The following is a 15703-nucleotide window of genomic DNA, read 5'->3' as shown; positions in this document are numbered from 1 at the left end:
GGACGCGCCTGTATTGGAAGTTTCTAGAACGTTATCGATGCTTCTTTCCATTGCCTGTTTTCACCGACGCTTATGTTATCTGATTGTATGACCGACGCGAATTGTCTAGAACTTTCTGGAAGCCACGCGGGCATCAGGGATTAATCTGGAACCTTCGATGACTATGGTATAAAAGCCGACGCGTTTCGCCGCTGATCAGATTTTCGACGATCGCCGACTGTGTTCGCCGTTATCGTTGTGCTTTGAGTGTACCTTGCTTTTGTGGGCACAGGTTCGCCCAATAAACAACCAGTTTCGTTGTACACAGTTTTACGACTGTTTTCTTCAGCGTCACTACTACGTGACATCTGGTGGAGGTGCTTTTGTGTCCATGCAGCGGACACCCCCGCAAAGCCGCGACCCAAGCCCGAAACCGGAGGACGAGACCAACATCGCCAAGGACCAGCGAGCTAGCCGTAGGCAGCAAGGTCTTTTGCCAGAATACGGACTTCTTCCCGAGAAGACCACAGCGATCAAGGCCAAGTCAACGACCTCAATGGCAGCCCCAGCGTCCCCCATCCTGCTGCAGCAACCTCGGGAGCCACCGACCTTCCGTGGATCATCAGCTGAAGACCCTGAAACATGGCTGGAGACGTACGAGAGGACCGCGACATTCAACAAATGGAGCGACGATGACAAGCTGCGGCATGTCTATTTTTCGTTGGATGACGCTGCTCGGACATGGTTTGAGAACAGGGAGACCACCCTGGTGACTTGGGACCTATTTCGCGAGAACTTCGTGAGGACCTTCACGAGTGTCGTACGAAAAGAAAGGGCTGAAGTTCTCCTGGAAACCAGAGTTCAATTGCCGAACGAGAGCATCGCGATCTTCACGGAGGAGATGACTCGCCTCTTCCGCCACGCCGACCCCGACATGTCTGAAGAAAAGAAAGTTAGGTTCTTGATGCGGGGCGTCAAAGAGCATCTATTCACTGGATTGATGCGCAACCCGCCCAAGACTGTGGCAGAATTTGTTTCGGAGGCGACAACCATCGAGAAGACGCTTGAAATGCGAGCCAGACAATACAACCGCCGTGCGCTGACAAACTACGCCGAAGCTCAAGCTCTAGGCGCCGACGACCTGCACGAGACGATCAGAGCTGTTGTACGGGAAGAACTACAGAAATTATTCCCAAGGTCGCAGCCTCAGGTGACTTCAATCGCCGACATAGTTAAAGAAGAGGTTCAGCGATCTCTGGAAGTGCCAGAAGCTCCGGCATCGCCTCAACTACAGCCGCAAGCGATGACCTACGCCGCCGTCGCCCGTCGTCACGGCCCCCCTCCGCGCTCGCGCCAGGGCCCCGTAACGCCGCAGTTCCGTCGTCCACCGCCGCCGCCGCCAGCACGCCCGCCCGTCGCCCAGCGCAGCTACCAGCGGAAGACGGACATTTGGCGCGCCCCCGACCACCGCCCGCTCTGCTATCACTGCGGGGAAGTCGGCCATGTCTACCGCCGATGCCCATACCGCGAGATGGGCCTACGAGGGTTCGCCGTCAACGCGCCACGTCCACAGCTTGGCGAGCGACCACGCGACATCGCTGACTACCTCGCCGGAGCCCAGTTCCAACCACGACGACCCTCACGCTCGCCGTCACCAGGACGTTACCTGTCGCCGCAGCGCCGACCATACACTGGCCCAGCGCGGGGCCGGTCCGTGAGCCCCTATCCGGGAAACTAAAGGCAGCAACCGATGGAGGTGCGGTTGCTGTACGACGCAATACCGAAGATCCTCCGCCGCCACCGACGACGACAACTCACGCATCATCACAACGAGGTACCAGCACACCCCCTAGCAAGAGCCTTGACGACAACACTTCGCCGCCGAAAGAAGACCTACCGATGCGACGTAGCAGCAGCGAAGCAAGCCGACGTAGCCGTGATCCGACGCCACGACTTAACCGCAACGCCAGACGACGGTCTACCGACTTAGACGAGGTAATCGATGGTCATAGCGTCACCGCTCTCGTCGACACTGGAGCTGACTATTCCGTCTTCAGTGGCCCGTTCGCCGCCAAGTTGAAGAAGGTGAGGACGGCCTGGCAAGGACCTGATATCCGGACAGCGGGAGGCCACCTAATAACGCCGGCTGGAATCTGCACAGCGCGAGTCACGGTTAACAATCGCACTTACCCGGCGAGCTTCGTAATCATGCAGCACTGCTCCAGGGACGTCATCCTTGGCATGGACTTTCTAAACCAACATGGTGCAGTCATCGATTTAAGGTCCAAGTCAATAACGCTTTCAACGGACAACGCGATACCACCGGATACAGACATCAGTTACCATGCCTTGAATGTGCTAGAAGAACAAGTCACCGTTCCGCCTCGCTCCAGTGTAATGATTTTCGTCGGTGCCGAAGTGCCTGCAGATATGGAGGGCGTCATCGAGGGCGATCATCACTTACTGCTCGATCGTGAAATTTGCGTCGCTAGAGGCATAGCTAAGCTACGTGAAGGGAAAGCAAGAGTGATGCTCACGAACTTCAGCGACGAATACAAGCACATTAACAAAGGCACAACGGTCGCCTACATCGACGAAATAGTACAAGCCGGCAGTGCTTTTGCCTTCACGGATTCTAGTGCACCTGCAACGAAGACTGTAGTACTTGAACCAACTTTCGACGTCAATCAGAACCTTCCTTGGCATAAGAAAGAACAGCTAAAAGCTATGCTCCTGCAATACAAGGACTGCTTCTCGTCGTCGTCAAAAGTTCGACAAACCCCGGTCGCCAAGCACCGCATCATAACCGACGAATATGTCCGCCCACTCCGTCAGAGCCCGTACCGAGTTTCGGCGCGCGAACGCGAGGCCATAAGGCAACAAGTCGACGAAATGCTACGCGACGACATCGTCCAGCCGTCCAAGAGTCCGTGGGCGTCCCCCGTGGTGTTAGTGAAGAAGAAGGATGGAACCCTACGTTTCTGCGTCGATTATCGTCGCCTCAACAAGATCACGAAGAAGGACGTATACCCTCTCCCACGGATTGACGACGCCTTGGATCGACTCTACAACGCAAAGTATTTTTCGTCGATGGACCTCAAAACCGGCTACTGGCAAATCGAAGTCGACGAGAGGGACCGGGAGAAGACTGCCTTTATAACACCAGACGGACTGTTCGAGTTCAAGGTCATGCCGTTTGGTCTTTGTTCGGCACCTGCGACTTTCCAACGGGTCATGGATACAGTACTGGCAGGCTTGAAGTGGCAGACTTGCCTCGTCTATTTGGACGACGTCGTTGTGTTTGCCTCAAGCTTCGAGGAACACCTCCGGCGCCTTGAAACAGTTCTTCAAGCTATCAAGACCTCCGGACTCACGTTGAAGCCAGAAAAGTGCCGCTTCGCATACGAGGAGCTCTTGTTTTTGGGCCATGTCATCAACAAGTCTGGAGTGTGCCCTGACCCACAGAAAACGGCGGCCATCACTGACTTTCCTCCGCCCGCCGACAAGAAGGCAGTGCGTAGATTTCTTGGCCTGTGCGCCTATTACAGGCGCTTCGTCAAGGACTTTTCACGGATCGCCGAGCCACTGACATACCTCACGAAGGCCGACGTCGAGTTCAAGTGGGAGACGCCGCAAATCGAAGCATTTGAAGAACTGAAGCGACGCCTGCAATCGCCGCCCATTCTTGCGCATTTCGACGAAAACGCCGATACCGAAGTCCACACCGACGCAAGCAGCGTAGGACTCGGCGCCGTGCTTGTGCAGAGGACTGACGGAATAGAAAGGGTTGTAAGTTACGCTAGCCGGTCGCTATCGAAGGCGGAATCAAATTATTCCACAACAGAAAAGGAGTGCCTCGCCATCATCTGGGCTACATCAAAGTTTCGCCCCTACCTCTATGGCAGGCCCTTCAAAGTTGTAAGCGACCACCACGCCTTGTGTTGGCTAGCTAACTTGAAGGATCCTTCAGGTCGCCTCGCACGATGGAGTCTGAGACTTCAAGCATTCGACATCACCGTCGTCTACAAGTCCGGCCGAAAGCATTCTGACGCCGACTGCTTGTCTCGCGCCCCCGTCGAACCGCCGCCGCAGGACGACCAGGATGACGACACTTTCTTGGGACCCATCAGTGCCGACGAATTCGCTGAACAACAGCGAGCCGACCCGGAACTAAGGAGCCTTGTAGACTACCTAGAAGGCAAGACCGTCACTGTGCCGAAGGTGTTCAGGCGAGGATTGGCGTCGTTTTTCTTGCAAAACGATATTCTCCTAAAGAAGAACTTTTCGCCTCTCCGAGCCAACTACCTCCTCGTGGTGCCCTCAGCGTTGCGTCCAGAGGTTCTGCAAGCTCTCCATGACGACCCAATGGCTGGACATCTCGGTTTTTCCCGCACGCTCGCGAGGATACGAGAAAAATACTACTGGCCTCGCCTCTCTGCCGACGTCGCCCATTACGTAAGGACATGTCGAGACTGTCAGCGACGCAAAACACCGCCGACAAGGCCAGCCGGACTTCTACAGCCGATCGAACCACCTCGCCGACCATTCCAGCAGATCGGGATGGACTTACTTGGGCCTTTTCCGACGTCGACGTCCGGGAATAAATGGATCGTCGTAGCTACGGACTACCTCACCCGCTACGCCGAAACAAAAGCCTTGCCCAAAGGCAGTGCCGCCGAGGTAGCCCGATTCTTCGTTGAGAACATTCTCCTGCGTCACGGTGCTCCAGAAGTCCTCATCACCGACAGAGGCACGGCTTTTACGGCAGAACTAACTCAAGCCATCCTGCGATACAGCCAGACAAGCCATCGCCGGACCACCGCCTACCACCCGCAGACGAATGGCCTCACCGAGCGCCTAAATAAGACCATCGCCGACATGCTGGCAATGTACGTCGACGTCGAACACAAGACGTGGGATGCCATCCTTCCGTACGTGACCTTCGCATACAACACGGCCGTGCAAGAAACGACGCACATGGCGCCGTTCAACCTGGTCTACGGAAGGAACCCGGCAACGACGCTTGACGCCATGCTACCGGACGTCACCGATGAGGAAAATCTAGACGTTGCCACCTATTTGCAGCGTGCCGAAGAAGGTCGACAGCTCGCCCGCCTGCGCATCAAGAACCAGCAGAGGACCGACAGCCGACACTACAATCTTCGACGACGCTACGTCGAGTACCAGCCCGGAGACCGTGTTTGGGTCTGGACTCCGATACGCCGACGAGGACTTAGCGAAAAACTCTTACGTCGCTATTTCGGACCATATAAGATCATCCGACGTATTGGCGCACTGGACTATATGAGGTCGTGCCAGACGGCATTTCGCAATCACAGCGGCGCCGCGCACGACCCGAAGTCGTCCATGTGGTGCGTCTTAAGCCTTTCTACGCCCGCTGACGAACTTAGGTACTTTGTTACTTTATTTTTTTTCTTTATTACGTGTAGTTTTGTTTTCGCTTTCACATTTGTTTGTAGCATCGGGACGATGCTTTTTAAGGGGAGAGTATTGACACGTATAGATGTTTATCTTTCACCGGTGGCCGCTTTCCACCGGCTAACAAATGTTAAACGTTATCGCTCGGCGCAGGACGCGCCTGTATTGGAAGTTTCTAGAACGTTATCGATGCTTCTTTCCATTGCCTGTTTTCACCGACGCTTATGTTATCTGATTGTATGACCGACGCGAATTGTCTAGAACTTTCTGGAAGCCACGCGGGCATCAGGGATTAATCTGGAACCTTCGATGACTATGGTATAAAAGCCGACGCGTTTCGCCGCTGATCAGATTTTCGACGATCGCCGACTGTGTTCGCCGTTATCGTTGTGCTTTGAGTGTACCTTGCTTTTGTGGGCACAGGTTCGCCCAATAAACAACCAGTTTCGTTGTACACAGTTTTACGACTGTTTTCTTCAGCGTCACTACTACGTGACAATATACAACGGCCAGGAAGAAACCTCAAAGATGCTATCCCTCGTTGCAATCGATTGCGCAGGAGCAGCTGTAACTCGTCGTGTATTGTAATTACACCGAGATAATACTCGCAGCAGTGAGTACAAATAAAAAGTGGGAGTTCTGCAAAGTATATATTAGAAATGCGAAGATAGAATGGAATATACAAATGCGAAGATACAACTCGCTAAAAGGCAAAAAAAATAGTCGCTGGAAACAAAGTTCACTGCTTGTATACACAAAACCTCGCAATAAGATATTTAAAAATACGTATGAGTCTCCAATGAATCTACGTATTTAAGCAAACGTCAGTGTATATAATGCGTCAAATACGACAAATAAACATGTTGCTCATTCACAGATAGTAAACTTTGCGCACAGAAAGACAGATGACCCTGGCAATAACATAACTATGATCGCAGAAATCGTGATATGTACTTGGGCCATGCAGCGGTCGCGACAGTGCCATGTGGGTAGAATAGTAGAGGAATAATGCATAAATCAGTACGAAAATGTGTAATTTAACTGCCTGCACAACGCCAACAATTATTCTGCACCCAAAATTAGAGGGTATTCCTTCGTTTCAAAAAAGAAATAAAAGCAGGTAGCTGAAAAGGAAAGAAAATGACAAACGAAGACCACAGATGATGCGGTAAGTTGAACTACCCAATATCCGAGTGTTTTTGGCGAACGCCGCGTGGGCCGGGCTTTCAATGAGCAAGGTCGGTCAAAATTGGTTATTGGTATCCTCGTAATTTTTGTATTCGCGTGATAATTGTGATCATGATGCTAACTGCTAGAATAAACGGCGAAAATTTCTGCAGTTTTAAAAGCTAATGAGCGGTCATACGTTTTCATAATTAAGAACTTATGGACCTGAAGGAACAGTGCTTTTTACTTGCATTGATTTTTGCTGCTTCGCTATCTAAAGGACAAACTTCTCTCGGCGGGAAAGTTGAGCGAAGCAGTCAATGACTTCGGACACGTTGATGCCGACGTCTCTGTGGGTGTATAGAAGCGCCAGCCTAACCATGCGTTCCACAGACATTGTAGAGCGCAAGTAGTTTTTTAGTAAACTCTTGTTAAAAAAATATTCTCTGCGCTGGCAGTGGTCACTGGAAGGGTGACTAGAAGCTGCAGCAGTATTTACACATTTACATAGAACCTGGGAAGCTGCAGCAGTATTTACACATTTACATAGAACCTGGGAAGAAGACGACGACGACCCGTTCTGATCCATGTGCTCCCGCTGTATCGACCTCCAATGCCGGATTTCGAATAGATTTCCACCACGCCAAGTGCTGTGAGTGATACTAATTGATTTACTACCGCAACGCGATCACAGCGATACTCGAAAAACATCCGTGCGTCGATTTTACGTCAAATTATCGCCTCTTGAAGATCCAAGGTGACAGCTGCCCGGCCAAGCCTAACCGAACGGGAGCGATCTCAGCGTCGGCGGCTGGCCGCCCGCTGTAGCCGAGAGATATCTGTTGAGAGATAATCCTTGGCAAGGCCAAAATGGACTCCATCAAAACCGCCCTGGTCGACGCAGACCCTGAAAACACCCAAACCTCCGAAAGAATGGAAATCAACGCCGCAATCGAAGGTGAAAGCAACGATACTGACGGCAATGGGGGAGACTGGTTTACGGTTGCCCGTAAACGCCGACGCGATGCCAGCCATCCAACAACTACGACGGGAGAATCCAAACCAGACCGCGCTCCCAACCAGGCACACGAACGAAAACCACGACTCCCACCACTTCCACCGTCTGACTACAAGATCGTCTTCCGTCCACGAGACGGCCTCGACTTCAGCAAATGGCAATCGCATCGCGTCGCCCGAGCGGTGCGTCAGGCTGCCCACATTACTGCAACCGAATCTGACGCACTCACACTGAGAATCCGCAACGAACAGAACCTGGCAGTGGCAAGCACGCCAAAGGAGGAGCTGGCGGAACGCATCAGACGGATCACTACCCTTCAACTTGGTGGGAAGGAGTACCAAGTATACGCATACGTGGCAGCCCCCGACATGTCCTGCAAGGGAGTTGCCACTGGGATCGACAGTGAAACTCACCCGGACGAACTAATGGCTAATCTACGCTCCCCGCAAGCACCGATTCTCTTCGCACGCATGCTCGGAAAGTCGACGGCTGCTCTCATCACCTTCGACGGGCTGGAAGTCCCAAGAACAATTTATTATTATGGTGGAGAGCTCCTATGTCGACCCTACCGACCGCTGTCTCAGGTATGCAGCATATGCCTGAAAACCGGGCACAGGGCGGACATCTGTCCCACGCCGGAGAGTGCCCGGTGCAAAAACTGCGGACACGAAAACCCATCGGAGGACCACCAATGTCAACCGAAGTGTGTGCTGTGTGAAGGCGATCACCCAGTTACGGACCCAAGCTGTCCAGCCAGGCAGCGCAAGCCCTTCAACAAATCACACTTCTTACGTAACGCCGGCTACACCAGTGACGCCAACAACGTTCCCACCACCACCAACCCTGGGAGTAGCACCAATCAACCAAAAACTCCCGGGTCAAAATCGCCGCCAGCTTCCACGGAGACGAACGTAGACAGAGGCCGATCACCCCGAAGATCAACGGACTCAAAGAAACGAGATAAATCCAGGGACGCATCCGCATCCAGATCACAAAGCCTACCACGTACAAAGACACCCCGACATGAACGGCATGAAGCAGCTACAAACGAGCAAGGGGCGGAATCACGGTCAACCATCGACATGGTGGAGAAGAGCGAGAGGAAAGCGCTCACGAAGGGCCCTGGTACGAATCCGCCGAAGGTGAGCTGGGCTGAGCGGCTTTCAAATCCTTCCCCCTTACCTTCTCCCACTGCCACTAATTTTCCACCCCTTACAACATGCACACACAATACTCATACAGGGCAGGTGCCTCTCACAAATAACTTCACCACCAACGCCCAGGTGCAGGAAATGATTAATGACATAGCCCGAACACTTAGGCAAGAGATGCGAACATTAGTAAACGAAATGGCAATCACTCTTCGACAGGAATTACACCAGTTAAAACACGAGTTTCAACAAGATAGAGAGCGCCTGAGCAACGAAATGCAACGGGACAGACAGGAACTCAAGGAGAGTTTATCGCAAGATAGGCAGGAAATAAAAGAAGAAATCAAAACCACCCTGCAACAGATGTTCATTGAGCTAACCCAAGAATTTAGACAACAAATTCGCTACGAAGTTACTCAGACGGTCGTCCACAACGCCACCCCCAACCGCACCCGTGTTAGTCCGCTCGAGGCAAGAGAAGATATCCGGGCGCATCCTTACGCACGCCCTTCATCTCAGGCCAGCTTACAATAAAAAATGGCTAGACAACAAAATGTCGCGCAAACACAACCCATCAAAATTTGGCAATGGAACTGCCGCAGTTTCCGCCGGAAACGCGGAAATCTAACGCAGTTCATACACGCACAGACACACACACCAGACATATTGGCACTACAAGAAACATACATTGAACCTAAACTGACTGGATACAATACTTTTGCGTACAAAGAACACCACAGTGGTCCGATTAAAACAGCGACATTAGTGTCAAAGAGGTTAACCGCAATCGACCACACCCTCAGCTCCGAACGCATACCGCACGTGCTCATCGAAATCATTCCCGTAGACAGGAAAGAGCCTAGCTTCTTTGTCCTCAACATCTATAGTGCCCCTAAAGAGCGGGCAGACTGTTTCGATGGGCTCTTCAAACACGCACTAAAGGAATCAAAGCAACGTTTGCTTATTGTAGGGGACTTCAACGCAGCACACCCAACGTGGGGTTACAAGACCGCTAATCCAAAGGGTCGACGGCTAGCACTGACGATAGCACAACTAGGCTTGACCCTACTTACAGACGCAGCCCACCCAACGAGAATAGGCAACAGTGTCAGTCGAGACACATGCCCCGACCTTACACTGATCAAAGACATCAGGTACCAGGGATGGCACAACCTCAATGAGACCCTCGGTAGTGACCACAATATAATACAAACGCATCTAATAACACCGCGAACAAAAATTAAAGAACGTAAAATACGAATGACGGATTGGGACAAGTTCCGACAGCGGCGCAAGCAAGAAAGCACCAACGAAACCTACGAAGGCAGCTTGAAACCAGAAACTCTGCAGGAATGGATCCGACAAATTCAGACAGACTTCCGTGCGACAACGAAAATCATCGACACGTCACCAGAACATCCCGATGTCGACAGGCACCTATTACACCTTTGGGAGGCTCGACATTGCCTGCAAAAAAGGTGGAAAAAGCAAAAGCACAATCGCAAGCTCAGGCAGCGGATATCCGCCTTAACAGCCCAGGCGGAAAGTTACGCAACCGAGCTAACGCGAAACAATTGGAAGAACCTATGTAATCAAATGCAGGGTACCTTGGGCACCGCCAAAACGTGGGTACTGCTTAGAAATCTCATCGACCCCAATCAATCCAAAGCAACGAGCAGCAAAACCCTTCAAAAAATCTTGAGACAGACACCTGGGACTGATGCGGCCATAATACAACAGCTAAAAGACACATAGGTACAGGCCCCAAACCAACTTACATAGATTATCCGCATGCGGAGCCTTCGGAATTAGACAAAGAAATCACACCACATGAAGTTAGAGCGGCACTGCATCGAATAGTACGCAACACCGCCCCGGGAGCAGACGGAATACAGTACCGGCTTTTAAAAAACCTCGACGACAGATCGATAAAAGAACTTACAGATTATTTTCAGTACCACTGGCTAGAGGGCACGCTGCCGCAAGAATGGCGGCACGCCGATATTACAATGATGCCAAAACCAGGAAAGCAGCCCTCTCTAAACCAACTGAGACCCATCTCGCTCACATCATGCATAGGAAAGTTATTTGAAAACGTCGTCCTGGCAAGACTTCAGCCGTACCTAGAAGAGCAAGCCTTATTGCCGCACACAATGTTCGGTTTTCGACCGGGGCTATCCACTCAAGACGTACTACTGCAAATTAAGGAAGAGCTAATCGACCATATCAGCACTCAACAAAGCAAAGCCATCCTTGCGTTAGACCTGAAAGGCGCGTTTGATAACGTAGCTCATGACCTCATACTCACCAATCTAGCGGCAACAAAGTGTGGCCGACGACTATACAATTACGTCCGGGCGTTTCTTAAAGATCGCACTGCGACTATAGGCATCGGAAATATACGTTCGGACTCTTTCCCTCTTGCGGGAAAAGGCACGCCACAAGGGTCAGTGCTTTCCCCCGTGCTATTTAACATAGCTATGAGCAGACTACCTGCACTACTAGATGCCATACCGGGAATTAGGCATGCGCTTTATGCTGATGATATCACCATCTGGGCCACCAGTGGCTCAGACGGTGAAATACAGGACGCACTACAAGCAGCAGCCGATGTCACCCAGAAATATGCCCGGGCAGGGGGACTTACGTGCGCAGCTCAAAAGTCAGAACTGCTTATAGTAAAAAAACTCCAAAGGAAACATCACCTACCACCTGACATCACGGTGACTATCGAGGGTGAACCTGTAAATAAGGTGAACAAATTGCGCTTACTAGGACTCCATGTTCAAGCCAATGCGAAAGCGACATATACCCTGACGCTACTGAAGAAACAGATTAATCAAGTAGTGCACATGATCCGGCGGGTCACGAACCGCCGCCACGGCCTAAAGGAATCCGACGTCATGTGCATCATACACGCTTTAATCGTAAGCCGCATTACCTATCACGCACCTTACCACCGACTCACCCAAAACCAAACAAGCCAGCTAGACACACTCATACGAACAGCAGTGAAAACGGCGACAGGCCTTCCTATCTACACCTCAACAGCCAGACTATTACAGCTTGGTCTACATAACACCACGGCCGAATTAATCGAAGCCCAGAAAGTCGGGCAGATCGAACGACTTAAACGTACATCGACAGGAAGGCACGTACTCAGACAATTACGTTACCCAACATCAGAGTTTTCCCCACGAGAGCCCCTCTCAATCGCCCCAAACATCAAAGAAAACATTACAGTGGCCCCCATACCTCGGAATATGCACCCCGAACACCATAAAGGCAGGCGCACTGCGCGTGCAATGGCACTGCACCGAGCATACTGCAACGACCTCGACACCTTCTATACAGACGCCGCGTGCTACCCTGACATTACAGCCAAAGTGGTAGCGGTGGCCGACTGGAGGGGCGAAGCACTATTATCAGCCACAATACGCACTGACAACTGCACGGAAGCCGAAGAATGTGCCATAGCCCTCGCCATCAGCGCTCAACCCCCAGATAAGATCATACATATTCTTACAGATTCGCAGCAAGCATGTCGAAACTACGCACAAGGACGGATTTCACCGATCGCTCATAAAATTCTACACAAGAAGCAAAACATTCCACTAGTTCACCTAGTCTGGACACCTGGGCATGCGTCTCTCCCTGGCAATGAGCGCGTTCATGCGGCAGCCCGAGGCCTAACCCTCCAGGCACCGGTGGAAGACCAGTCCAACCCAGACAAGGTGGAAACGATACCGCTTACATACACGCATATACTACAACACCACAGACTATCCCGTAGAATATTCCCCCCACCACACGTGAAGCTAAACCGTGCAGATGCAGCCGCTTGGCGTCAGCTCCAAACTAATACGTTCCCCAGCCTTGCTCTCCGCCACACTTTTTACCCTAGCCAGTACCCCGACAAATGTCCTTTCTGTGGTGGTCACCCAAACCTCTACCATTCTACGTGGGAATGCTCCAAACCACCCGGCTTACCTAGAATACCCAACCCCTCCCCATCCCAGTGGGAAGCCGCTCTTTCCAGCACAGCCTTCGACGACCAGCGATGCCTGATCGACCGGGCCAGCCGGATAGCAGCAGCAAATGGGGCCCTGGACTGAGGGCTCCACCCTCTGGGACTTCGTTCTTAAAACATAAAATAAAGTTTTCTACTACTACTACTACTACTACATAGAACCTGCTCTCGCAGTGAGAGATGGGCATCTATTCCGGTGCTAAAACCTAAAACACTCCCTTGACGTCGTTGGCATACTTGTTTAGGTACCTTGCAGAAACAGTAGGCTGTTCGATTCCAGCGATATCCATCGTTTCGTCAGGAGAGAGAGATAGAAACTTTATTTTGATGAGGCACGGAGAAGCGTCGATCTCCGTGGTGGGTGGAGCCTTCAGTCCAGGGCCCCAGCGGCGGTGGCAGCACTTTCGGCTCTGGCGATAAGCTTTCGCTGATCCTCCAGTGCCGAGCTGGTCAGCACCATCTCCCACTGCTCGTGCGTTGCGTTTCGATTTGGGGAGTTATTGGGGATATTTTGGCATGCCCATGTGCTGTGGTAGAGGGTAGCTCGCTCTGTACAGAAAGGACAAAGGGGCTGATAAAGGGTGGGGTACATCGCGTGAAGGAGCGTGAGGTGAGGATAGGTGTTGGTCTGGAGTTGCCTCCAGGTCGTGGCTTCAGCTCTGGTGAGGGATGGGTGGGGTGGCGGCATCGTTCTTCTCGAAAGACGGTAGTTTCGTCAGAAAGTATGAAGAAGCAGCCTGCTTTTGAATCTAAGCTTTCTGTGATAATGTCACCACAAATTTCTATAATTTGGTTTTGTGCGTCTGGGCTTAAATATGAGGCAATACTGGGGCAACTTTCCAAATGGTTCTTCAGATATGTATCTCCATAATCAGCTCGCATGCGAAGAAGCACTCTGAAAATGCCTGTATTTTCAGCAGGAGCATTGCTTAAATCCATAGGGCGTCTGTCCCGGTGGCCACGGAGAGCCAGACCTTGTCGCCCGCAAAACAAAAACAAAAAAAAAAAAACTCAATAGGCAGTTCACTTTCTTCTGTTTTCTCATATTTTACTTTGCCTGCCCTGGTCCAGCTGATCAATCACATTGGGCACGCTTCCTGAAAATGTTTGGAGAAAATTATCAGCTGCTAGCTGACAGTCACGGTGATATTTAGTATTTTCGTGCGTGTGGGAGATTGCGAGCGCGCGCATGTTGGCCCAAGTTTATAAGAACATTAACCCCATAAAATTATAGAATTGAAAATCTTTTAAAGCATGCCTTTGGAAATGTCAGCACAACTTTCGCGTCAAAAGTTTGAGAACTTTATACCCATAAAGCTTATACCCCCCCCCCCCCCCCTGGTTACGCGCCTGTTCCACACGAATTTGACAACACTGACACGGACGCCGATGTGTTTACCCAACGCGCCGAAGAGGCTCGGCAGCTCGCGCGCTTGCGGATCTGCCAGCAACAAGACTACAACGCAGGCCGCTATGATGCTCACCGTAGAACCATAACCTATGAAGTCGGCGACCTAGTGTGGGTTTGGACACCCATACGGAAACGAGACCTCTCCGAGAAGCTGTTAAGGCGATACTTCGGCCCATATAGAGTATTGCGGCGACTCGGTGATGTCACCTACGAGGTCGTCCCTGATAGTCCCAACTGTACGCGGCGCCGCCCTGAACTTGTGCATGTTGCGCGCATGAAGCCGTATGTGAGCGAATGACTATGCGAGGGACCCTCACTTCCGCAAGTGACATTTCTGGTCTAGCATCGGGGCAATGCTCTTTTAGGGAGGGACAAATGACACGCGTGCTCTAGGCAGACAACGACGATGGGGGCATGAACGGACTCCGTCTAGTGGGTCAGTTGGATTCTTAGAGGAAGAAGACGTCTCTCTGTTCTGTTTTGTTGGAACAGGTCGTCCTGTGCTGTTCTTGAAGAACGTCTCCCTGTCTTCTGTTCGTGTTGTACCGCGCCAATATACTAAATCCGGATGGCACAGGATCTCCAGGGCATCCAAGGGGAAGCCGGAGTATGAAAGTTGGAACCACAGATCAGCCCAGGTTCTAGGTTTAGGGTCCCGGAGGTGTCGCCAAAGTGTACCAAATTTAATTACACCTTGCTTACGCTTAGTACTTGAGCAAATTCTCACTTTACTGCAATACACTGTGTATGCTTCGCCGCATACACAGCTGACTCAGAAGGGTTTGGGTGCGAGCTAGTTGGTGCTGATCATACATATTTAAAACAGCGCCAAAAATACGGACAAGAAAGGACACAGGACGAGTGCTTTAGACTGTTGTAATCCCGTACATACATGGTGTGTCCCATTGCATCAAGAAAGCCACAGGCCGGGCTGGTGTAAAGGTGGTGTTTACCGCGCCTAACAAGTTGTGAAGGCTGTGCAAAAAAGTCAACGAGAGCCGGAGAACACCTGGACTGTGCAATAAGCGACATGTCGCCAAGCCTGTAGAATGCAATACCAATGTAGCGTATTCAATTCCCACCTCTTGTGGCTGCACTTACATAGGGCAAACAGGACGTTGTATTAATGATCGTTTGTGTGAGCATGCGTACTGTGTCAAGACTGGCAGTAATCTTGCTGTTCATTGTGCCAAGTGTGAGTGTTCATCACTCCTAGATAACACACGTGCGTTAAAACAGTACAGCAATCAGATGGCCAGCGAACTTTTTGGGGCCTTTTCTATGTGTCAGTTAGGAGCCACCTGTGTGAGTGCCCCATCTATAGCTCTCTGCGATAAGGAACTTAAGTTCCGCAGCAGTTAATCACTTTGGCCTGTGCCCACCATGTGTATTGTCAAATTTCGATTTTTTAGTGTTTTTGACGCATGCACAGCAGGAGTTGACTGACGATGACTCGCCTTCCCTTTCACCCTTTTTGTTCTCTTTCTGCCTGTTGCAAATTGTATATA

Source organism: Dermacentor silvarum, chromosome 3 (assembly GCF_013339745.2).
Source record: "Dermacentor silvarum isolate Dsil-2018 chromosome 3, BIME_Dsil_1.4, whole genome shotgun sequence".
In the NCBI taxonomy this organism is placed as follows: domain Eukaryota; kingdom Metazoa; phylum Arthropoda; class Arachnida; order Ixodida; family Ixodidae; genus Dermacentor; species Dermacentor silvarum.
The sequence above is the reverse complement of the archived record's forward strand: the minus strand, read 5'-3'. Positions refer to the sequence as shown.